The sequence below is a fragment of the Electrona antarctica genome, assembly GCF_951216825.1.
Source record: "Electrona antarctica genome assembly, chromosome: 10".
NCBI lineage: Eukaryota > Metazoa > Chordata > Actinopteri > Myctophiformes > Myctophidae > Electrona > Electrona antarctica.
In genome coordinates, this window is record NC_136791.1 from 8113098 (window position 1) to 8139804 (window position 26707).

Consider the following 26707-nt stretch of genomic DNA (forward strand, 5'->3'; position numbering starts at 1 on the left):
AATAAATATGCTATACATCCTATACACCGAATGAAAGCCCTGAATGTGTACTTTTACGAGGAAAAGAGTAAACATTGATCCCATGTACAGTTTGTCATAAATTGGTTACATTGCACATTGCGCCCACCAGATATAACTGTTACTGCAGAGAAGACATGGACCCGAACTCAATATTCACAAAATAAGGCCTATAGCGACATATAAATACTATATACCGTATGAAACAGAAGACTCTCTGCTTTCATAAGAAAAAAACTTCTACTGTAGTAATAATAAAAATCACACCCATGTGAAGTGAGTGGTGCAACTCTGTCCCATATTCTGTTCTCTGCTTATTCAATACAGCTCGCTATATACGGACTGAGGCAGAAAGTCATGTAAACCTTTTATTTACAGTTTGGTCTGTAAACTTCTACTGTAATAATAAAAATCACACCCCTGTGAAGTGAGCGTTGCAACTGTTCTGTACTTATTCACTACAGCTCGCTATATACGGACTGAGACAGAAAGTCATGTAAACCTTTTATTTACAGTTTGGTCTGTAAACTTCTACTGTAATAATACAAATCACACCCCTGTGAAGTGAGCGGTGCAACTGTTCTCTACAGTTGCGCGGTGCAACTGTAGAGAAGTACAGAACAGTTGCAACGCTCACTTCACAGGGGTGTGATTTTTATTATTACAGTAGAAGTTTACAGACCAAACTGTAAATAAAAGGTTTACATGACTTTCTGCCTCAGTCCGTATATAGCGAGCTGTATTGAATAAGCAGAGAACAGAATATGGGACAGAGTTGCACCACTCACTTCACATGGGTGTGATTTTTATTATTACTACAGTAGAAGTTTTTTTCTTATGAAAGCAGAGAGTCTTCTGTTTCATACGGTATATAGTATTTATATGTCGCTATAGGCCTTATTTTGTGAATATTGAGGAGTTCACGTCCATGTCTTCTCTGAAGTTATCTGGTGGGCACAAGCTGCATTCAATAACCAATTACTGTCTAACTGTACATGGGATCAATGTTTACTCTTTTCCTCGTAAAAGTACACATTCAGGGCTTTCATTCGGTGTATAGGATGTATAGGATATTTATTGGGTTCAATTTTATATCTGCCTGTCAATGTCTCTGACTTTAAACCATCCATAACTCTGCTCGCTGTTCAAGATAACCACTTCCAGGCAAATGCAGGTGTTGCAAAAAGGTCAATATCTCCAGAATGGAACATGGTAAAATCAAAATGTATTTTTTTAATTGAAGTGGACAAGTTCAGCTTTCTTTTGATGTAGGCGTGTGATTCTCGCTATAAGAGAACATTTTACTGTGGGCCCCCGAACAAGGCCTTTGTGCAATGTTAAATGGCAGCAACATCCAAATAGGCCTGTTGAGATCTTCCAGCAATCAAAGTGTTAAAAGGTCCCATGGCTACAACATGAAATTTAACTTTAAAAAAATGTTGGTGTTTTTGCGCTCCTATGTGCTTTCTATCCCCACAAATATGCGATTTTGAACAATCAGGCTTTCTCATCCTATACTGTAGGGGCTTTCATGAAAATTGCTCTCAGGAACAGCTCAACTGATTTGGTCGTACGCGACTACGCATGATGTCATCTGTATCACCCTACTTTGTATAATTCCTCCCCCTCCTCAGTCTTCAGTTCCACATTTTTATTTCCACTTTGTTTACAATGTCCGCCATTGTTGATTTTCCAAGCTAGCATGGAATGGAAACGAGCCTGGGTTTATCTAGCAGTATTATATTGACTCAAATATATAATAATTTGCATATCAGTGCCCCCCACCACCTCAGGACATTGTGGTACTGCAGCTAAAACTGCTTCAGAAGCCAGAAATGACATGGACTGGTTATACAGCATCAGAGGCTCAAACCATTAGAAATATAGAGAAACAAGAGGAACTAACCAGGTGCTCAATGGAGGTAGCAGGATGTGATAATGATAAAAAGGTGCTCACACAGATCAAAACACGGGATCAATACATGATAAAAAGAGAAGGATCCGTGCACACAAGGTTAAAAAACAACGCCTTTATTGAATGACCTGACCTGATGAAGACCTGTTAGGTCGAAAAACATGTTGGCAGTTGCCTTTTAATGCAATAAAGGCGTTCCTCATTTTTTAACCTTGTGTGCCCCCGATCCTTCTCTTTTTATCCTTAGAAATATATTTGAGGGATATAAACGATGTGATATTAAATATTAAAAACAGTTTTAAAATGCGTGTTGTAGTTCCTTTAACCACTTGCATCCCAGCATCTGAATTTTGAGGGAACACAGCTTGTTTTGAAAGAAACAGTCTGGGCAGTATTATGCGTGTCTTAAGTACCAGGTCTTATTACTTAACTTAAGACATGGAGGCGTGGTCAATGCTGTTTGGCCACTCAGAATAGCCAGATGGCATTTATCACGCCTCCAGGTCTTAAGTTAAGTAATAAGACCTGGTACTTAAGACACGCATAATACTGCCCTCTATGTATACACTACAGAGCTAACTCAGACTGTATGACGGTCAATTTCACAATCATTTTAAATCTCTGCGATAGCTTATCTACAAGTTCACATTGTGTCGTGTATAATGTGTTATAGAATGTAGATCTGAGCTTGAAGATCAGGCAAATAAAAATATACTTTTTAGATGTTGAGGTCTTTGACATGAAAATGTTTGAGATGTATGGTAGTTTGCCAAACCATCATTTTTGTCATTTGAAAAAAGCATTTGTGGAACACAGTCTAATTCAATTCCAGAAGAGTACGTTAAAATGTTTTAGGGGCCACTTCCAGTGTTCTGCTGCTTATTATTTATCACCTGCTCCTGCTCCTCTCGTTCTTCTGCAGGGAGTTATGCTTCCGAACTCTTCCTAGAGGTGTGTGAATCTTCACTGGCCTCACCAGCATTCAATTAAATTACCATTCACCTGCGTTAATGATTCAAATCGACCTTTGGGATATGAAGGTCTCCCCATTCATTAGAGGCCAATATCAGTCACCGTCCATAAGCAGGGATGGGCGTTTTCAATTAACCTAACATGGAGTTTGAAAGTGAATGGACGTACAGTATATGATGGGGTGTTTGAGTAACCACCTGTTTTACTTTGCAACCACCTGTTATACCCTACAGTACATAGCAACCAACTATTAGACCATAGCAACCACTGCTTTACACTAACAACCACCTATTAGATCCTAGCAATTGCCAGCAACGACCTAACTATAGCACATATGCAACCTGGGTATATTCACATCTGACCACTCAGCTGGTTGCGCCGCAAACACTTATATACACAATATATACACAATATTTTCAAGTGGGCCCTCATCCCGGAAAAGGTTATGCGCCAGAAGTGTACCTCCCAGCCCTGGCAGAGTAGTTCTGGAGTAGTTCCAACGGATTGTGTGCCCCTGGTTTTTCCCTAGTGGGACTGATTGAGGGTAGCATACTGGGACGTAAGTCGGGACTTGATCACTCCCGGCTGGGTCGCCTGAGTGAGGGGTATGATGTTGAGAGACCCGAAACCCCGTTGACCTCAGGATACATCACTGAGGATACGTCCCAGGTGCATCCATGCGATGTTTTTTTAGTTATTGAACCGCTGCGGTAGATGTGATGCCGCTTTAAATGTTTTTGGTGATATTGGAGTCGAACTCGGACCATGACAAGAAACTCTAAATTCGATCGAATACGACCTAATGTGCTCTTTGCACAGGAGCTCATTTGACTGACTTGAACTACAACAACAACAACAACAACAAAAACTATCTGGAGGGAAATGACATCTTGATGTTTTCCCTTTGTCATTCCTAAGTGTAAGTGCTACAATGCAGTAGGCCGCTGTTCACACTTAGACCCAAGGGCTGCTATTAGTAACCACAAGATGGCGGGGGGTTCATTGTTAACGTGTCAGGAGGAATGAAGTCTCAGTTAACGAGAGAGAGAGAGAGAGAGAGAGAGAGAGAGAGAGAGAGATCACAGTTAACCCATTTTGGACTGAGGTCGATTAAAAAAAATCCATTTTTCTAAATCCATTTTTCTGAAAAACCCATGTTTCTATGTCTTGTGGTGGTGCTCAACCTTTTTCATGTCAAGGACCCCCAGAATTATCTCTATTGGGCCACGGACCCCCATCTCAAAATATGTAGTTCCAGGGACCCCCCCAGAAGCAAATATTTTAGTTAAAAATGTTCGCTCTGAAATATATATTCAATGATTTGCGCCACATTTTAACGATTTTTCAAAAATAGCAGACCTACAAGCTCGTAGCGTGCCACTCGGTGGCGCGCTATGAGCTTGTAGATCTGCTATTTTTCAATAGCTCAATTATAACAATGTTTAAAACACCAAAAGGGGTTCCCGCCCAAAATGGATTAAATAATGTGCAGTGTGCTGAATAAAAAAAGTTATAAGGATGAAACATAAAAGAAAAAGAAACACAGGGTATACTACTGTATAGAAGACAAAAGAAACAGGTCAACAGAAGGGATGTGGATCCAAGAAGACAGATGTATTGACCTGTCAGTCCGTCCGTCACGCCACCATATATGGCCGTCGGTCTGTCACGCCTCGCCACCATATATGGCCGTCAGTCCGACCATATATGGCCGTCTGGTCTCCATATATGAAGATCACGACAAAACTAGAGTTCTCAACAGGCCTGAAAATGAAGCCCAGTTAGGGCCCAGGTAGGGTCGGGCGACCCTACCTGAGCCCTAACTGGGCTGGTTGTTGTTTAGGCTACTATGAAAACCTGTCTGTCAGTCAGTCTGTCCGTCACACCTCGTGACACGCTCCGTATATGGCCAATACAGAAATCATTCCATATGTTGATCTGACCTCATCTGACCTTATCAAACCCTGTACACTCAAGACACTGCCCCCGCTGCCACCCTTAGATCTCCGTATATGTAGCTGACCTGTTGTGACATTCCATATGTTGATCTGACCTAATCAAACACTGTACACTCAAGACACGCTCCATATATGGCCAGACCTCATCAAACCCTGTACACTCAAGACACTGCCCCCGCTGCCACCCTTAGATCTCCATATAATGGAGCTGACCTGTTCTGACATTCCATATGTTGATCTGACCTCATCAAACTCAAGACACTCAAGACATGCTCTCAAGACATGCTCCATATATGGCCAGCTACAGCTACAGAATTCATTCCATATGTTGATCTGACCCCCATGCCAAAGCACCAGCACTCGCCCAGCAGTCGGCCGCCACCCAGGCGGATGCGTGCACACGACCTCGCCCCCAGAGTGTCTTTGTGGTACTTTGTTTGTTTGTTTCATGATGGAGTGGCATGTCGCTCTAGAAGCTGTTTGTTTCATGATGGAGTGGCATGTCGCTCTAGAAGCTGTTTGTTTCATGATGGAGTGGCATGTCGCTCTAGAAGCTGTTTGTTTCATGATGGAGTGGCATGTCGCTCTAGAAGCTGTTTGTTTCATGATGGAGTGGCATGTCGCTCTAGAAGCTGTTTGTTTCATGATGGAGTGGCATGTCGCTCTAGAAGCTGTTTGTTTCATGATGGAGTGGCATGTCGCTCTAGAAGCTGTTTGTTTCATGATGGAGTGGCATGTCGCTCTAGAAGCTGTTTGTTTCATGATGGAGTGGCATGTCGCTCTAGAAGCTGTTTGTTTCATGATGGAGTGGCATGTCGCTCTAGAAGCTGTTTGTTTCATGATGGAGTGGCATGTCGCTCTAGAAGCTGTTTGTTTCATGATGGAGTGGCATGTCGCTCTAGAAGCTGTTTGTTTCATGATGGAGTGGCATGTCGCTCTAGAAGCTGTTTGTTTCATGATGGAGTGGCATGTCGCTCTAGAAGCTCATGTTTCATGATGGAGTGGCATGTCGCTCTAGAAGCTCATGTTTCATGATGGAGTGGCATGTCGCTCTAGAAGCTCATGTTTCATGATGGAGTGGCATGTCGCTCTAGAAGCTCATGTTTCATGATGGAGTGGCATGTCGCTCTAGAAGCTCATGTTTCATGATGGAGTGGCATGTCGCTCTAGAAGCTGTTTGTTTCATGATGGAGTGGCATGTCGCTCTAGAAGCTCATGTTTCATGATGGAGTGGCATGTCGCTCTAGAAGCTCATGTTTCATGATGGAGTGGCATGTCGCTCTAGAAGCTCATGTTTCATGATGGAGTGGCATGTCGCTCTAGAAGCTCATGTTTCATGATGGAGTGGCATGTTGCTCTAGAAGCTCATGTTTCATGATGGAGTGGCATGTCGCTCTAGAAGCTCATGTTTCATGATGGAGTGGCATGTCGCTCTAGAAGCTCATGTTTCATGATGGAGTGGCATGTCGCTCTAGAATCTCATGTTTCATGATGGAGTGGCATGTCGCTCTAGAAGCTCATGTTTCATGATGGAGTGGCATGTCGCTCTAGAAGCTCATGTTTCATGAGGGAGTGGCATGTCGCTCTAGAAGCTCATGTTTCATGATGGAGTGGCATGTCGCTCTAGAAGCTCATGTTTCATGATGGAGTGGCATGTCGCTCTAGAAGCTCATGTTTCATGATGGAGTGGCATGTCGCTCTAGAAGCTCATGTTTCATGATGGAGTGGCATGTCGCTCTAGAAGCTCATGTTTCATGATGGAGTGGCATGTCGCTCTAGAAGCTCATGTTTCATGATGGAGTGGCATGTCGCTCTAGAAGCTCATGTTTCATGATGGAGTGGCATGTCGCTCTAGAAGCTCATGTTTCATGATGGAGTGGCATGTCGCTCTAGAAGCTCATGTTTCATGATGGAGTGGCATGTCGCTCTAGAAGCTCATGTTTCATGATGGAGTGGCATGTCGCTCTAGAAGCTGTTTGTTTCATGATGGAGTGGCATGTCGCTCTAGAAGCTCATGTTTCATGATGGAGTGGCATGTCGCTCTAGAAGCTCATGTTTCATGATGGAGTGGCATGTCGCTCTAGAAGCTCATGTTTCATGATGGAGTGGCATGTCGCTCTAGAAGCTCATGTTTCATGAGGGAGTGGCATGTCGCTCTAGAAGCTCATGTTTCATGATGGAGTGGCATGTCGCTCTAGAAGCTCATGTTTCATGATGGAGTGGCATGTCGCTCTAGAAGCTCATGTTTCATGATGGAGTGGCATGTTGCTCTAGAAGCTCATGTTTCATGATGGAGTGGCATGTCGCTCTAGAAGCTCATGTTTCATGATGGAGTGGCATGTCGCTCTAGAAGCTCATGTTTCATGATGGAGTGGCATGTCGCTCTAGAAGCTCATGTTTCATGATGGAGTGGCATGTCGCTCTAGAAGCTCATGTTTCATGATGGAGTGGCATGTCGCTCTAGAAGCTCATGTTTCATGATGGAGTGGCATGTCGCTCTAGAAGCTCATGTTTCATGAGGGAGTGGCATGTCGCTCTAGAAGCTCATGTTTCATGATGGAGTGGCATGTCGCTCTAGAAGCTCATGTTTCATGATGGAGTGGCATGTCGCTCTAGAAGCTGTTTGTTTCATGATGGAGTGGCATGTTGCTCTAGAAGCTGTTTGTTTCATGATGGAGTGGCATGTCGCTCTAGAAGCTCATGTTTCATGATGGAGTGGCATGTCGCTCTAGAAGCTGTTTGTTTCATGATGGAGTGGCATGTTGCTCTAGAAGCTGTTTGTTTCATGATGGAGTGGCATGTCGCTCTAGAAGCTCATGTTTCATGATGGAGTGGCATGTCGCTCTAGAAGCTGTTTGTTTCATGATGGAGTGGCATGTCGCTCTAGAAGCTCATGTTTCATGATGGAGTGGCATGTCGCTCTAGAAGCTCATGTTTCATGATGGAGTGGCATGTCGCTCTAGAAGCTCATGTTTCATGATGGAGTGGCATGTCGCTCTAGAAGCTCATGTTTCATGATGGAGTGGCATGTCGCTCTAGAAGCTGTTTGTTTCATGATGGAGTGGCATGTCGCTCTAGAAGCTCATGTTTCATGATGGAGTGGCATGTCGCTCTAGAAGCTCATGTTTCATGAGGGAGTGGCATGTTGCTCTAGAAGCTCATGTTTCATGATGGAGTGGCATGTCGCTCTAGAAGCTCACAATGCTTTGTGAGCTTGTGGATCTGCTATTTTTGGCGTGTGATGCCATAATACCATGGGGCATAAATTAAACAAGCGAGAGAGAGAGAGAGATTCATTAATATTCAGCAGGTCTTGTAAAAACTTAAATTATTTATCAAAAAGAGTCAAGCAAGAGACCAGAAAAAAAGTAAGAATTAAAAAAAGGTAAAATACATGTTTTTGATGTGCCTGCAAATCGAATAACCGCTGGTCTTTGATTCTGGAATGGTTAAATGATCATTATCATGGTCCTTCAAACGTGTATTAAAAGGTTTTAACAGAAAGATCCACTCCAGTGAGCCATGATGGCAGTTGTTTTTCTCTGTGTTCTGAGGCTTTTTCATTTGCCGGTGTCACTGTTGAGGGATTCACGCACGTGCACACACACACACACACACACACACACACACACACACACACACACACACACACACACACACACACACACACACACACACACACACACACATACTTGTATCACTACTATTACTTATAGGCTATTACTGCTCTGTCTGCCTTACTCTTTACCAATTCTATTTCATACGTTTGTTTGTATAGTCAATCTGTCTGTATTCTTTCAACAGATAGTCTTTCATCACTTTATTTTCCATTGTGTCTTCATGACTGCCTAAGCAGCTAGCTGTCTATATTTGGCAGAATGCACAAAAACACATTTGCTAGCTGTCAGGAATGAAAACTCTGTTACTGTTTCTGTGTCTTTAACACTTGAATGAATGGAACACAAAATAACAAAATATTTATTCTCAACGTGGCATTTCAGTGATTGAAAATGTCAAGTCATTAAGGTTGTGAATGCACATTGACATTGTGGGTCACCAATATGGGTCAGTTATACACAGAATATCCCTTCGGAATTATACCGAGGAGGAAAAGTCTGTGTTTGAGAGGCTGGTCACATTTTGATGGAGTAAAGGGCTCATCAGGGGTCCTTCCCATCGGTCTCTCAGGCCTGTCTCAGAACTAACAGCCAGCAGGAAAGGCACAGTGTACTGTCATTGCTTGTTTAGAAACACAGCATGCAGAGATAACTCCATGAAAGTCATAGAGACTATGGTGGAAAAACTAGGTGAAAAACAAAACCCTGCAAAAAAGCACTATAAAAATAAATAAACTGCAAACAACCACACCTTGTAATGGCTGTTATTTGTCCCAAAATTGGAGCTCTGTAATGCTGTAGTGCTTTTGGCATTTCGAGGGCCTTGGCAACATGCAGTCACTGGATTTCCCAACCTTTTCCCAGTATGTGTGAAGGTATCTACAGTATGTGTGAAGGTAGCTACAGCCTTTTCCCAGTATGTGTGAAGGTATCTACAGTATGTGTGAAGGTAGCTACAGTATGTGTGAAGGTAGCTACAGTATGTGTGAAGGTAGCTACAGTATGTGTGAAGGTAGCTACAGTATGTGTGAAGGTAGCTACAGTATGTGTGAAGGTAGCTACAGCCTTTTCCCAGTATGTGTGAAGGTATCTACAGTATGTGTGAAGGTAGCTACAGCCTTTTCCCAGTATGTGTGAAGGTAGCTACAGTATGTGTGAAGGTATCTACAGTATGTGTGAAGGTATCTACAGTATGTGTGAAGGTATCTACAGTATGTGTGAAGGTAGCTACAGTATGTGTGAAGGTAGCTACAGCCTTTTCCCAGTATGTGTGAAGGTAGCTACAGTATGTGTGAAGGTATCTACAGTATGTGTGAAGGTATCTACAGTATGTGTGAAGGTATCTACAGTATGTGTGAAGGTAGCTACAGTATGTGTGAAGGTATCTACAGTATGTGTGAAGGTATCTACAGTATGTGTGAAGGTAGCTACAGTATGTGTGAAGGTAGCTACAGCCTTTTCCCAGTATGTGTGAAGGTAGCTACAGTATGTGTGAAGGTATCTACAGTATGTGTGAAGGTATCTACAGTATGTGTGAAGGTATCTACAGTATGTGTGAAGGTATCTACAGTATGTGTGAAGGTATCTACAGTATGTGTGAAGGTATCTACAGTATGTGTGAAGGTATCTACAGTATGTGTGAAGGTAGCTACAGTATGTGTGAAGGTATCTACAGTATGTGTGAAGGTATCTACAGTATGTGTGAAGGTAGCTACAGTATGTGTGAAGGTAGCTACAGCCTTTTCCCAGTATGTGTGAAGGTAGCTACAGTATGTGTGAAGGTATCTACAGTATGTGTGAAGGTATCTACAGTATGTGTGAAGGTAGCTACAGTATGTGTGAAGGTATCTACAGTATGTGTGAAGGTATCTACAGTATGTGTGAAGGTAGCTACAGTATGTGTGAAGGTAGCTACAGCCTTTTCCCAGTATGTGTGAAGGTAGCTACAGTATGTGTGAAGGTAGCTACAGCCTTTTCCCAGTATGTGTGAAGGTATCTACAGTATGTGTGAAGGTAGCTACAGCCTTTTCCCAGTATGTGTGAAGGTATCTACAGTATGTGTGAAGGTAGCTACAGTATGTGTGAAGGTAGCTACAGCCTTTTCCCAGTATGTGTGAAGGTATCTACAGTATGTGTGAAGGTAGCTACAGTATGTGTGAAGGTAGCTACAGCCTTTTCCCAGTATGTGTGAAGGTATCTACAGTATGTGTGAAGGTAGCTACAGCCTTTTCCCAGTATGTGTGAAGGTATCTACAGTATGTGTGAAGGTAGCTACAGCCTTTTCCCAGTATGTGTGAAGGTATCTACAGTATGTGTGAAGGTAGCTACAGCCTTTTCCCAGTATGTGTGAAGGTAGCTACAGTATGTGTGAAGGTAGCTACAGCCTTTTCCCAGTATGTGTGAATGTAGCTACAGCTTTTCCCAGTATGTGTGAAGGTAGCTACAGCTACAAGTTAAGACAGATCTATAACACTCCTGATGAAGTTCCAGGCTTGGTCGAAGCATTGATCCCTGTACTTAAAATAAACAGGGGGAGCTAATTAGAAGTGTGCAGATTTTATCGTTTTCTTTATGCAGACCTATAACACTATGACACTGAAAAGTACACCACCTTAGCTCAGTAGTGTGAAGCATCCTTTTATGTCATTCTCAGTGTGGGGCAAACTACTTTAAAAGCTATACACTAAAAGCTATCTTTAAAAATAGGTGGCTCACATGACACCCACACGCTACTGTCTACCCAAACCTAACAGTAACACTAACCATAACCCCAACCATCACAAGTGACATGATCTGTGTAAAAGCTACACATGGTCGGAGATGGACGATTAGGCTATTCTCTCTATAATGTGATGGACAAACTACACTCAAAATGTATTTTCTGTGACGTACACGTACAGTATACCAGGGGTTCTCAACCCGTGGGTCGCGACCCCTCGGGGGGTCGCCAAATTATTTTAGGGGGTCCCCAAATTATAAAAAAAAAAAAGATTTTGTTTTTTAATTTTTTTTCACGATTTTTCAAAAATAGCAGACCTACAAGCTCGTAGCGCGCCACTCGGTGGCGCGCTATGAGCTTGTAGATCTGCTATTTTTAAATAACTAAATTATAACAATGCTTAAAACACCAAAAGGGGTTCCCGCCCCCAAAATGGTTTAAGGTTATTGTAGCAGTCAATTTATATTGGGGGTCGGGAGGGGGCGGGGCGGGGGTCCCGAGACGTTGCCAAAGCATTTTCGGGGGTCCCCGGACAAAAACGTTGAGAACCCCTGCAGTATACCTTTTGTAAAGCTTCAAGATCAACCACTTGAAAGCTGCATCATTCTGAAAGCAGTGAAGCTTCTGCACTCACAAGCTACTGGGAAATGTAGTTACGCAAGTAGCTTAGCTATAGCTAATTCACTGGGCAGGTTCTAACGATTATAGCTTCTTAGAAAGGACAATGCAGCCGAACAAAGAGGTTAGAGACATGTCAGTACACAGCATTCTTGGATCAAGGACATATTTCCCAAAGGGTGTGAGCTAGGTTGTCATCAACACAGTGGGGGTGGCTTGCTGTGTGTGTGTGTGTGTGTGTGTGTGTGTGTGTGTGTGTGTGTGTGTGTGTGTGTGTGTGTGTGTGTGTGTGTGTGTGTGTGTGTGTGTGTGTGTGTGTGTGTGTGTGTGTGTGTGTGTGTGTGTGTGACACAGAGAGAGAATCTGGAAAATTGTCCAGTCAGCTGCAGAGCTGTTGTCCTTTATGTACTTCTAGTAAAATATGCTATTGGCTGCAGACGTATACTCATAGAGTGTGAAGAAATAAACTGGAGGACGTAGAGCTTTTACGGACATAAGTTTATTTATTCATCATCATATACAGTGTTATGGTGCAGACTGACGGCAGCCTTGCATCGGTTTACGACACTATCCAACATTTTGATTTCACAGTAAGGATCATGTCTGTTGGCCTCTACTCTGCACTGGAAAATCACAACTCTTAACTCTTTATTTTTATATTTAAATCTTATCTTATCTTACATTTGTACACTCTCACTCTTACAAATGGATAATAAATACATAAAATTATTGGGCAGTAATATGCATGTAACGATTCACTCAACTGACGATACGATTCGTATCACTGTATGAGGTTCACGATACGATTTTTCACGATATTTTAAACAAAACATATTTTCCAGAAAAATTAATACATTTTATATAATTTATCTCTCCCCCCCCCCCCCCCCCCCCCATAATTGCCTTCTTTGATGTATAATTGAGCATCAACGACCATCACCTGGGCACAGTCACAGCTCCCCTCTACAGAACTCTACTACTGAAAGTGACTGCATGGAGTCTGTCTCATTTCTGTAAAATGTCTTAATTTCTGTGCAACTGTAAACATGCTTTCTTGTTTAGAACCTAGCTCAAGTTAACATGTAAACAAATAGCTTTCTTTGATGGCATCTTAGAATAGATGTAGATCTATTTGACAGTGCAGAAACATATTTGCCTTCCTTGATGTATTAATGAGCATCAACGACCATCACCTGGGCACAGTCACAGACACACACAGCTCCCCTCTACAGTCACAGAGACACACAGCTCCCCTCTACAGTCACAGACACACACAGCTCCCCTCTACAGTCACAGACACACACAGCTCCCCTCTACAGTCACAGAGACACACAGCTCCCCTCTACAGTCACAGACACACACAGCTCCCCTCTACAGTCACAGACACACACAGCTCCCCTCTACAGTCACAGACACACACAGCTCCCCTCTACAGTCACACACAGCTCCCCTCTACAGTCACAGACACACATCTCCCCTCTACAGTCACATACACACACAGCTCCCCTCTACAGTCACAGACACACAGCTCCCCTCTACAGTCACAGACACACAGCTCCCCTCTACAGTCACAGACACACACAGCTCCCCTCTACAGTCACAGACACACACAGCTCCCCTCTACAGTCACAGACACACACAGCTCCCCTCTACAGTCACAGACACACACAGCTCCCCTCTACAGTCACAGACACACAGCTCCCCTCTACAGTCAGACACACACAGCTCCCCTCTACAGTCACAGACACACAGCTCCCCTCTACAGTCACAGACACACACAGCTCCCCTCTACAGTCACAAACACACACAGCTCCCCTCTACAGTCAGACACACACAGCGCCCCTCTACAGTCACAGACACACACAGCTTCCCTCTACAGTCACAGACACACAGCTCCCCTCTACAGTCACAGACACACAGCTCCCCTCTACAGTCACAGACACACAGCTCCCCTCTACAGTCACAGACACACACAGCTCCCCTCTACAGTCACAGACACACACACAGCTCCCCTCTACAGTCACAGACACACACAGCTCCCCTCTACAGTCACAGACACACAGCTCCCCTCTACAGTCACAGACACACACAGCTCCCCTCTACAGTCACAGACACACACAGCTCCCCTCTACAGTCACAGACACACACAGCTCCCCTCTACAGTCACACACAGCTCCCCTCTACAGTCACAGACACACATCTCCCCTCTACAGTCACATACACACACAGCTCCCCTCTACAGTCACAGACACACAGCTCCCCTCTACAGTCACAGACACACAGCTCCCCTCTACAGTCACAGACACACACAGCTCCCCTCTACAGTCACAGACACACACAGCTCCCCTCTACAGTCACAGACACACACAGCTCCCCTCTACAGTCACAGACACACAGCTCCCCTCTACAGTCAGACACACACAGCTCCCCTCTACAGTCACAGACACACAGCTCCCCTCTACAGTCACAGACACACACAGCTCCCCTCTACAGTCACAAACACACACAGCTCCCCTCTACAGTCAGACACACACAGCGCCCCTCTACAGTCACAGACACACACAGCTTCCCTCTACAGTCACAGACACACAGCTCCCCTCTACAGTCACAGACACACAGCTCCCCTCTACAGTCACAGACACACAGCTCCCTTCTACAGTCACAGACACACACAGCTCCCCTCTACAGTCACAGACACACACACAGCTCCCCTCTACAGTCACAGACACACACAGCTCCCCTCTACAGTCACAGACACACAGCTCCCCTCTACAGTCACAGACACACACAGCTCCCCTCTACAGTCACAGACACACACAGCTCCCCTCTACAGTCACAGGCACACACACAGCTCCCCTCTACAGTCACAGACACACACAGCTCCCCTCTACAGTCACAGGCACACACACAGCTCCCCTCTACAGTCACAAACACACACAGCTCCCCTCTACAGTCACAGACACACACAGCTCCCCTCTACAGTCACAGACACACACACAGCTCCCCTCTACAGTCACAGACACACAGCTCCCCTCTACAGTCACAGACACACAGCTCCCCTCTACAGTCACAGACACACACAGCTCCCCTCTACAGTCACAGACACACACAGCTCCCCTCTACAGTCACAGACACACAGCTCCCCTCTACAGTCACAGACACACAGCTCCCCTCTACAGTGCTCTACTACTGGAAGTGACTCAGTCTCATTTCTCTCCAGAAGCACTTGAATACGATGGAATATGATATATATTGAAGCTCACATTTTATATCACACACCATAATTCACTAGCCCGCCTAAACATTTTATTAAATCGATTCACATCATCGGGATTAATATATATAGACGATATATCGTTGTTACATGCCTATAGGCAGTAACTATCAACACAATGTTAAAGATGAAGGTATTTGACATTTGCTTGTGTGAATGAGTAAAAATCCATATCCAAGCCATATTGTATTAAAGCTATATACTGTAGGCCTGCGGTCCTTTATAGCTAGCCACAACACCTGTCCTAAGAAGATAACGTTGAGTTGACGTTAACCCCTTAGCCTGATGCTCCAACTTGCTTCCCCAAGAAACATTGACAATGTTTATCTTACAAGAACCCAATTTGCGGAATAACCGTGCATTTATCGTTATAAAGTCCAATTTGTCAGAATTCTTGAACACATCTCAGACCATCGTTGTGTCATGTAGCTTGTCATTAAGTGACATTGTTGTTGGTTCGTTCCTTTTGGGATCGAGTGGTGTGTGGGTTTTAGTTATCGCTATGACCGTGCTCAGTGGCCTTGTGGTTAGAGTGTCCGCCCTGAGACTGGGAGGTCGGGGTTCGATCCCCGGCCGGGTCATACCAAAGACTCTAAAAATGGGACCCAGTGCCTCCCTGCTTGACACTCAGCATCAAGGGTTGGATTGGGGGTAAGTCCCTGTGACATACTAGCGTCATGTCCAGGGGGTGTACTTGTACATCAAGCTGCCTCACGCTACAGAAACAGGAGATAGGCTCCTGCCCTATGGGCCTTATGGCTCGGCAAGGTTACTTACTATGACCGTGTTACTCGAAAATATGCTCAATTTAACGGAGACTTCGCAACACACGACAAATGCAAACCATATTAATAATTAAAAAAACGTCTGTGCAGGCCCCATCGGAGGATGAGCATCGGAGCAGATCCTGCCTGATGGAAAGCAGGGAACCTTCCCCCTTGTAGACGGAGCCAACACTGGTGGTGTCTGCTGCTGGGCGGTGTGGGGTGGTTGGTTGGTGGTGGGGTGGGGGTCTGCTGCTGGGCGGTGTGGGGTGGTTGTTTGGTGGTGGGGTGGGGGTCTGCTGCTGGGCGGTGTGGGGTGGTTGGGTGGTGGTGGGGTGGGGGTCTGCTGCTGGGCGGTGTTGGGTGGTTGGGTGGTGGTGGGGTGGGGGTCTGCTGCTGGGCGGTGTGGGGTGGTTGGTTGGTGGTGGGGTGGGGGTCTGCTGCTGGGCGGTGTGGGGTGGTTGGGTGGTGCTGGGGTGGGGGTCTGCTGCTGGGCGGTGTGGGGTGGTGGGGTGGGGGTCTGCTGCTGGGCGGTGTGGGGTGGTTGGTTGGTGGTGAGGTGGGGGTCTGCTGCTGGGCGGTGTGGGGTGGTTGGTTGGTGGTGGGGTGGGGGTCTGCTGCTGGGCGGTGTGGGGTGGTTGGTTGGTGGTGGGGTGGGGGTCTGCTGCTGGGCGGTGTGGGGTGGTTGGTTGGTGGTGGGGTGGGGGTCTGCTGCTGGGCGGTGTGGGGTGGTTGGTTGGTGGTGGGGTGGGGGTCTGCTGCTGGGCGGTGTGGGGTGGTTGGTGGTGGGGTGGGGGTCTGCTGCTGGGCGGTGTGGGGTGGTTGGTTGGTGGTGGGGTGGGGGTCTGCTGCTGGGCGGTGTGGGGTGGTTGGTTGGTGGTGGGGTGGGGGTCTGCTGCTGGGCGGTGTGGGGTGGTTGGTTGGTGGTGGGGTGGGGGTCTGCTGCTGGGCGGTGTGGGGTGGTTGGGTGGTGGTGGGGTGGGGCTCTGCTGCTGGGCGTTGTGGGGTGGTTGGGTGGTGGTGGAGTGGTGGGGATCTGCTGCTGGGCGGTGTGGGGTGGTTGGGTGGTGGGGGTCTGCTGCTGGGCGGTGTGAGGTGGTTGGGTGGTGGTGGGGTGGGGGTCTGCTGCTGGGCGGTGTGGGGTGGTTGGGTGGTGGTGGGGTGACCTGAATAGAGAAGCACATGTTATATTAGACAGACAGAAGGGAGTCCAATTAGAGGACCGCAGTCACTTAGCTCGGCTGATCTGATTGGAGCCGAGCCAAATTAGGCGAATGGGTGTTAACCCATTTAGACGTGAGACCAGATTCTACAAATGTCTTCTAAATCATGACAGTTTTCTAAAATGTCAGTGGTTCTCAAAATATTTCATGTCAAGGAGCCCCAGAATTATATATAATTGGCCCCCGGGACCCCAATCTCAAAATATCTCGTTCCAGGGACATCCCCAGAAGCAAAGATTTGAGTTAAAAACGTTTGCACTGAAAGAATATAATATTCAAACAAAGATATGCACCACATTTTCACACACACAAAAAACAGATAAGCTAGTGCCGCGCTACAAGCATGTAGATCTGCTATTTTTCAATAGCTAAAGTATAACATATATAATGCTTAAAACACCAAAAATCTAATAATTGTATCTAATAATTGTTGATATATTGGCAGTTGAGTCATTTGAGTGGCATCAATACATCCGCACGCACGCACGCACGCACACACACACACACACACACACACACTCTTATTCTCTGTCTGTTTGTGTTCATCAAAAGCATATTTTAGTACTTTCTGCAAGTATTCTTACATTTGAATCATTGAATCACAGCAACATTTTGAATTTGTTTTTGAAAGTTGAAAAGCCACAAATACTTTTGCTTATGCAATAACAGGCCACTGAACTCTCGCGTGTTATCGTTAACACAACTTGATAAAACATTCAACAGGCGGAGAAATGTTTTAGGACTGTCAGTACACAGTAAAATCCTTTTTTAATTCATCCAGCTCTAACTGCGAGAGTGTACAACAAACATATGCCTTTTGGCTCGCATTATTTACATCTTGCAGTGGGCAGTGTCGTTGGTCCGTAGCGGCTATTGTTCATGTGAAATAGTGTGTTAATCTGTCCAACACTTTATGCAAACACAATATCTTAAACTACTGCCTTCGCCGAAAATGAACCCTATTAATGTTGGTGACCCCAGTATTTACTAATGTGCCAACAAGACCTGAGGCCAATTCTACAAATGCCTTCTAAATCAGTAGTTCAATAATGTAAAAATTGTAAAGGCAGATGTACAGTGGGGTATAGCCATAAATGGACGGGTTGCAATAGGCCTATTCATAGTGGAATGCCAGGCTAGTTATTTGGTGTTTTTAGTTGCACGTTAATGTTTGTTGCTTTGCATGGCCAGTTGATAAAAATAAATCTTGCGTGTGTTGCATGCTCTTTTGCGTGTTACATGGTGTGATATGCTGAAGCTATGTGTGGGTGAAAACCTTGTGTGGCCTCACAGCTCCGTACAGTTCTGTAAACATGGAAGTGACATTTTCCACATTTATCTTTTACAGATTCCCATTTGCATTTAACATAACTCAAAAGATGCTGCTGGGGAATGTCTTTCAAAAGCATTGCCATTTTTCTCTGCACTTTGCTGAGATTTTGACACTCACAGCACAGTCCCTGTTTAACGAGTCATCTCTTGGGAGAGATTAGGGATGCATTGACTCGGAGCAGTAGGGGGTTTCCCTTCTTTCTTCTGTTCTCATTCCTCTGTGAAACTACGTTATGAATTTTATATATAGTTATATCAGCCTTCGGGTGTCGTGCAGGGGACACATCAGTAAAACAATCCCAAATCAGAAGATTAACCCCCCGCTACACACACACACACACACACACACACACACACACACACACACACACACACTGAGGTCGGCTTGCACCCGCCTCTGGTCTGTCAAGACGGGCAAGATCCTTTTTTTTTAAAAGCCAGGCCATTTCAGAGGCATTCTCCATTTCCAGAATCAAGATGACACAGGCTTGAAAGGATGTGATTAATAACCGCAAACCCTCATTTTCTCTCTGAAAATGTTTTTGCTCCTCACAGCATGAGGAGGAGAAGCTGGGTATCATTAGGCGTATCTGTGTCCATGTGCCCAAACCCCCTGGGGGGTATGAATGAAACCTCTCCTAATGGTCCAAGGAACCATTTACTGCAAACACATGTATTGCCAACAAAAGGGGAAATATCTGCCTCCACAGGTAATGTTTAATAACCCACTTAAGCCCTATATACTCCGCCTAATGTTGGCCTAGGAGGTGGTGTGGTTACGTGCACTATAGCCAGTGGCACAAGATAGTTACAGCGGGCCCCAGTGCACACTAGTATGACAGGCCCTATATTGCACCCTACTGTAGTCACTAGTTATGGCACGCACGCACGCGCGCGCACGCACGCACGCGCATGCACACACAATCCAAGCAGGAAGTGCAGGAGTCCATTTTAATATCCATAGGACCTCTCTACCGAGTCACTATGTCATTGTTTTTAAAGGGGCATTCCACTCATTTTCAACATTTTACTATGTCATTAATATACCTTAGAGCTGTTGTGTGGAAATAATAAAAAGTCCCCCCATTCTGTGTTTCCTAGAACTAGAGGTCTGAATTTTTTTCCCCCCATAATTACAGTTCTAGGAATACAGAACGGGGGGACTTTTTTATTGTTTCCACACAACAGCTCTAAGGTATATTAATAACATAGTAAAATGTTGAAAATGGGTGGTTTTCCCCTTTAAGTAACTCATTCATTTTCTGTCTTCTGTATTTTGCTTTCTATTTCTTTGTTTTATATATTATGTCTATATATTTTTTAGTGTGTGATCTCGACAGCACTGCAGATGAAGCTGAACCTCAATGCTACGAGAATAAATAACTGTTTCAATCAGACTATTAGGGAAGCAGAGTGGTCAAAGAGAAAGCTATCAGGACCATGGATAGCACCCTGACAAGCGGTTAGGTACACATAGCTATCAGGACCATGGATAGCGCCCTGACACGCGGTTAGGTACACATAGCTATCAGGACCATGGATAGCGCCCTGACACGCGGTTAGGTACACAGAGCTGGAATGGTTACATAGTGGAAGAAGCACTTTTCTTGTACTCGTCTATTTGAATGGCCTTTGACGAGCCCAACCTCCATATCACATGGTTGACTTGTATAACATTGTCAAACTAGAAAAAGTGCCCCTCTGGGCACAGGTCTCCACCAGGGCAGGTCAGGTTGTGGCCTCCTGGTGGCGCTATAATAGGCCAATGTGAAAAGGGTGCCATTTCTTCATACGCCTTTGATGGCAATTGGATGATTTGAGGCATTTTGTTCCAAAAATGTGTTTTGCAAAAATCAACCTGTTATATTACATTGGCCCGCTATAACAGGCCAATGTGAAAAGGGTGGGATATATTCCTCAGCCTAGTAAGAAAATGTGTGAAAGATTTCACGTAAATTGCATGCTGCGTTCATGATTTGAGGCTTTTGTTCAAAACGGGGCAATCTTGCAAACTGTGAAAGCCAATTATAGCCAATTAGGATGGAATATGAAATATCGGACAGATCCGACTTGAGCACATGACCATAGAGATACTGTGTAACGATTTGTGAGATTTTTGGACAGAATCTGGAGGAGTAATATCAAAAAATTTGTTTTACAAAAGTCGGCCTCCTGGTGGCGCTATAAAAGGCAGATGCGGAAAATGCAGGTCAAAGGTTTGTCCTTGGCCTCTAGGGAGTGTGCATGCAACATTTCACGCAGATCGGTGCAGTTTTAGGTAAAGAATGTGAAAAGCTGCTGCCACACCACTGAGGCAACTAATTAGCAATTCATTACTATACACCCCCCCCCCCCCCCTTCATTTATTTTATACAGTAGCTGTACTAGTGCACTGTCTAGTATGAAAATGTTCATATATAGCTATAATACATCAGTTCCAACCACTTTGGTCTGGTTGGCTGTAATGCCGGCAGCATACTTCTAAGACGTGAGAAATAAATTGGCTTGCCGGAAAAAGGAAGTTCTCTGTGGACAGATTTCTTCTTTTTTTATACTTGATGCGGCTGAGCTTTGAGTGCTGAATGTCACAGTGGACATCCTCTCCAATGGGGATATTTTGACTCTGAGATGTTGCCATGTCTGGCAACACACACACTCTTCCGTGGACAAAGTCTGCATGCTTTCTCTCTCCAGCAATTAATTGCCATCTGGTTGTGTTTGTAGATTATATATAGTGCTAACCTCCTCAGCCGGTCCTCCTTTAAGCCATTTTGGACTGAGGTCGATTTAAAAAAAAAAAAGGCTTCAAAATCCTAAATCTTTTCTGAAAAACCCATGTTTCTATGTCAGTGGTGCTCAACCTTTTTCATGTCAAGGACCCCCAGAATTATCTCTATTGGGCCACGGACCCCCATCTCAAAATATGTAGTTCCAAGGACCCCCCCAGAAGACAATATTTTAGTTAAAAATGTTCGCTCTGAAATATATATTCAAAGATTTGCACCACATTTTCACGACTTTTCAAAAATAGCAGACCTACAAGCTCGTAGCGCGCCACTCGGTGGCGCGCTATGAGCTTGTAGATCTGCTATTTTTCAATAGCTAAAGCATAACATAATGCTAACACCAAAAGGGGTTCCCGCCCAAAATGGGTTAAAACTGTCTTGGAGGTGCAAGAAGAGCTGAAAAGAATAATTTTGTTTTCTCTGCAATTATATCATTTTGTTCTCATGGCCTCGCTGAACTTTGTTTCCGTAAGAAGTATGCTGCTTTAGTTTTCCAAAATATTGGTAGAAACTGGCACCAAAAAATATATAAAAGCAAAGCAAAAAGCAAAGTTACTATATTTACCCAGGGTATCTGGGCTAAGCTCAAGAACTTGTTTACAGCCAGGCCCTGCTCATAGAACATTTCATGGTAGTGGTTCAATGCCTTGCTCAAGGGCACTTCAGCGGTGGTAATTTTAACGTGTCGGACCGCTGATTCGAACTGGCGACCTTCCGGTATCAAGACCGCTCCGCAATCCGTTCGGCCACATATATTTCTAGCCTCATTCGACCCTCCTCTTTTTCACACTGTAGTTGAATCGAGAGCCATGAAGAATCCACAGCAACACAGCCCAACTGGACCAGAAGGAGAAGAAAAACCAGGTCACAGGTAGGGGTCCAGGGCCTTCTATTGTAGAGTTGTGTCAATGAGGGGTCCGAAACAGCGCCGGTCACGTGGTTTATAGCCTGGAACTCACCTATGCTTTTTATGGCATAGGCAGCTCCCGGCAGGATCCGCCGGGAGAAACTATGCGCAGCTGCGCGACATGAGACTAATTACTTAGAGCGACAGAGAGAGAGAGAGGAGTGTGTGTGTGTACATGTGTGCGTGACTGTGTGTGTCAATTTAACAAAGGTGCAGACGATCAGAAATCAGCAGAGAGTGAGCGATGTTTGCGCTACTCTATGCCGAATTGAAGTGGACTCAGACCCAGACTTTATTTTTCTCCCTGGAAATAAAAACGTCTGGGTTTCGAGGCTACGTGGTTTATGTAACTCGAAATAGTGACAAACGCTCATTGACTCCAGTGGCTCTTTCACTATTCGCCAACAGAAGGTGCTGTGTAGAAAACTGGCCCGATGAGTGACACAACTCGCCTTATAAGGCTCTTGCAGGGTCCTATCGAGCTCCTTCTAAGGCTCTTGCAGGGTCCTATTGAGCTCCATCAATGATAACAAGCACTGTCATACACGGCATCTGCTGCAATTTAGTGCACACAGATTAGGTTATTACTCGGAAGAGTAATAAGTGTTGTGCTCCACTGCTATTTCTGCTGCTAATAGAAGAATGTTGACAGCTTCCATAATGACACAAGTCTTATACATACTGTAGGCGAATTAAAGCGGACGGTAAGACAACGTACTATCAATAGTACGTGTGCCGGTCTGATAGCACAAGCCCTATTGTACAGCAGATGACACATTTTTACAGATCAGTTGTGCAACAACATGCATTTTTAAAGCTTTTGTACAGGCGTATGTTTCTGGATTATGAATCATTCAAGAACTAGCTTACGTTCCGAGGACCCTCCTAATGGAGCCAAGAGGGCCTTACCACCAAGCACATAGAGGCTTAGCGATTATTACAGATCCATCTGGAGGGTGGATGATAAAAGCCTGTTTCACATATCAGTTTCCATCCTGTAGGCTTTTCAGTTATGACATCCCCTCTTCTCTTTCATATGAAATATGTGTAATATATCAGCCCTAGTGGAGATTAAAAGAAATATATATCTCTTACACCTACACCATCACCAGTCAACTGTCACCCAGCGCAAGCTTGCCTCTGTGATTACTGCTCACTTCTCTCTGTGCCAATTTTGAATATTATAAGTGTATCCTGTGCTAATTTTTTGCAAGTGTGCATAGTGCATGCATGCTGTGTCTTTGGATGGATGGAATGGAATCGTTAGATCAGGGGTGGGCAACTTTGACGATGGAGAGGGCCACTATATTTCCACACCTACTCCCTAGAGCCATATATTACTGTCGTGTTTTTGCTATTTTTGAATTGGAATCCTGAAAATTAATATTCTTTTGTAATTTCAAATGCCTTCAATTATACTTGTGTTGAGCATTGAGCTACTAATTTAGACTGAAGTAATTAAAGCGGGTCATGTTTGCATGTTGTGGAATTGTAACAGCTGAAACCAACATTAACCTGAGGGCCACAATAAGTGAAGCTGGGGGCCGCATGTGGCCCCCGGGCCGCCAGTTGCCCACCCCTGAGTTAGATGGATTCTAACTAGTGGGGGGGGGGGGCATTTAGGTAATCCTATTCATGTGTGAAAGCTGTCTCTGCTTTGCATGCATTTTCCCCACATACAATGTGGCCTTCCTAGTGCAAATGGAATGTCTGCAAGCACGGTCTAGTAAACACCTCACCAGACACTCACAAGTAAACTGCTATTCACAGCCCAGTCAAGAGCATGTGAGGGCGACGAAGTGAGATATTGGGTATAGCTTGTACCTGTGTAAAAGGATGTTAAAAGAAATCAACAACATGAGGGTGGTCATACTAATACCTTTCATTTATTATAGGAACAATGGCTCGTCCAAGCAATGACTTTCGTCCACATCTCAAAAGACTCAAATGCTCTTTTATCCCTTAATTAATTAATTACTAATTATGAGGTGTCATGCCAGCTCAGTGGCCTTGTGGTTAGAGTGTCCGCCCTGAGACTCGGAGGTCGGGGTGTTCGATTTCCCAGCGATTTCCCAACCTTGAAAACCTCTGCCTGAGATGTGTGAAACCGGGAGATATTGTAAAACCAGCATCCATGTTCCGTCAACATTCCCTGTGCAAATAACGTTTTCTTATTTTCTTAAATCCCTCGCTCATTTCCATGCCCTATTCGTGCCTAGTTACAGACAGTATGATACATGAATATTATTTGCAACGCAACATGGGGAAGTAAAATAATCACGTTATCTGTGGACTACTGCCAAGGGCAAGAACATTCCTGCTCGCGATAAAAGATTGCTTGTGGAGCTACTCTTGTTTATCTCCCATGGGGTGGATAGCTGTTTAACCCATTTCGACCATTTTAAAAAATGTCTTCTAAATCATGACCTGAAAAACCTATGTTTCTATGTCAGTGGTTCTCAAACATTTTCATGTCAAGGACCCCCAAGATTATATGTAATTGGCTGCCGACCCCCATCTGAAAATATGTTGTTCCAGGGACCTCCCAGAGGCAAAGATTTGAGTTAAAAATGTTCGCTCTGAAAGAATATATATTCAAAGATTTGCAACACATCTTCAGGATTTTTCAAAAATAGCAGACCTACAAGCTCGTAGCGCGCCACTCGGTGGCGCGCTATGAGCTTGTAGATCTGCTATTTTTCAATAGCTAACATAATGCTAACAGCAAAAGGGGTTCCCGCCCAAAATGGGTTAAACCTTTGTCAGATAAGGAAACATACATACTGTAATATGATGACTGCGAGATAAAACGGGATGCTTATGAAATTAATCCTTTGCCAACGTGAGCAATGGGGTGTTGCTCTGAAGCTCTCAGAGTACAGTGAGCTACTGCACTTCAACACCTGTGAAAGCGAGATGCCCAGTTATTTGGAATAATAAGAGTTGCGCTCATCAATAACTTGACAAATGTTATTAGAGTAACCTATTTCACAGCAGGGTACTGTAGCTTACGGTGTCCTCTTTCCTTTGGATGTTGGATGTGCTTTTTCCAGAGGTAATAATAATTATCGTCAGAGATGGAATGCTCAGAAACTTTTCCTTTTGAAACCTATAAAACCCGTTGGGACAATTTTACAACTGCATAAATTAGAAATCGGCACAGTCCATTATGAAAATAATTGGTTATATTGTCCATGTTGTGAAGGCTTTCACTTAGAGTTCCATATATGGGATAACCCATAGTCCCATATATGGAGACAACAGCGATATCCAGCGCTGACATCAGATTAATGTAGAAACTCCAAAGATGGATATACACAGTGGTGACATCATCGTAACACTAGACTTGCACAGCATAAAAGGCGGCTCCCATGGCTTCTAAACCTGTGATTCCAGGCAACGCACGCGGTATCTCCAACAGGTCAACCTATACGAATCAAGGTATCTGGCTTTACAACCCATATACCTTGAATGGCTTGTATTACCTTGGGTACGAGTCTTCTAGATGAGATAGAATAATTGGCTAATGGCTAAGCAACTCGTAGAGCATTGAAGTAGAGGTTTCCACATCCCGGTTAAGTTCGTATCGAACACCACTGTAGCAGGTCCTAACTAAATAATCAGCACTGGTTCAAGCTATTTTACAGTCTATTATGGACAAACAATGAACACTAAGTGGCAATAAAACGTTGATAAGTGACTTGTGAATGCCGCCTCAAAACAATGCAATGCTAACCATCAGTTTCCCAATCAGTCAGTCAATCAATCAATCAATCAATCAATCTTTATTTATATAGCACATTTCAGACGAGTGCAGTTCAAAGTGCTTCACAGAAAGAGCAAAAATATACAGTAACAAACATAACATATAACAACATATAACAACTATGATATAGACATGATTCCTTTGTCAAAAACAACAGCAACAACTCAACAGTTAAGCAATATTACACAGAGGAATGTGCTTTACTGTCAATATTGGCACAGCAGTGATGAGGTGACGAGGCGCTTGCCCTGAGTTCCATAAGCACGACTGATGATGGAAAATAAAGCACACTGTCTTGTGTGTTATTATGATTATACAACAGTTACCAACCAACCAACTAAATCTAAATGTATTTATATTGCGGGGCGGAGATTTTTTAAGTGTTCCCAGGAAATACATTGGGCCTGACATTAAACATTAACTAGTCCCTGTTTACTCAGCCAGAGCCATTGAAGGTAACCTGACTCCGCCAGATGGGGCAGCAGAGAGTACACTGGGTTCCCCCCCCCTCCTACCCAGTGTACTCTCTGCTGCCCCATCTGGCGGAGTCAGGTTACATTGAAGGTGGCAAAGCAAAGTTACTATATTTACCCAGGGTAACTGGACTAAGCATCAGATACTTGTTTACAGCCAGGCCCTGCTCATAGAACATTTCATGGTAGTGGTTCAATGCCTTGCTCAAGGGCACTTCAGCGGTGGTAATTTGAACGTGCCGGTCCGGGGATACGAACTGGCGACCTTCCGGTATCAAGACCGCTCCGCAAACCGTTCGGCCACCGCTGCCACTCTCTGTGGAGAATGATGTGAATGAGAATGATGTGTTCCCTGACTTCCTCAG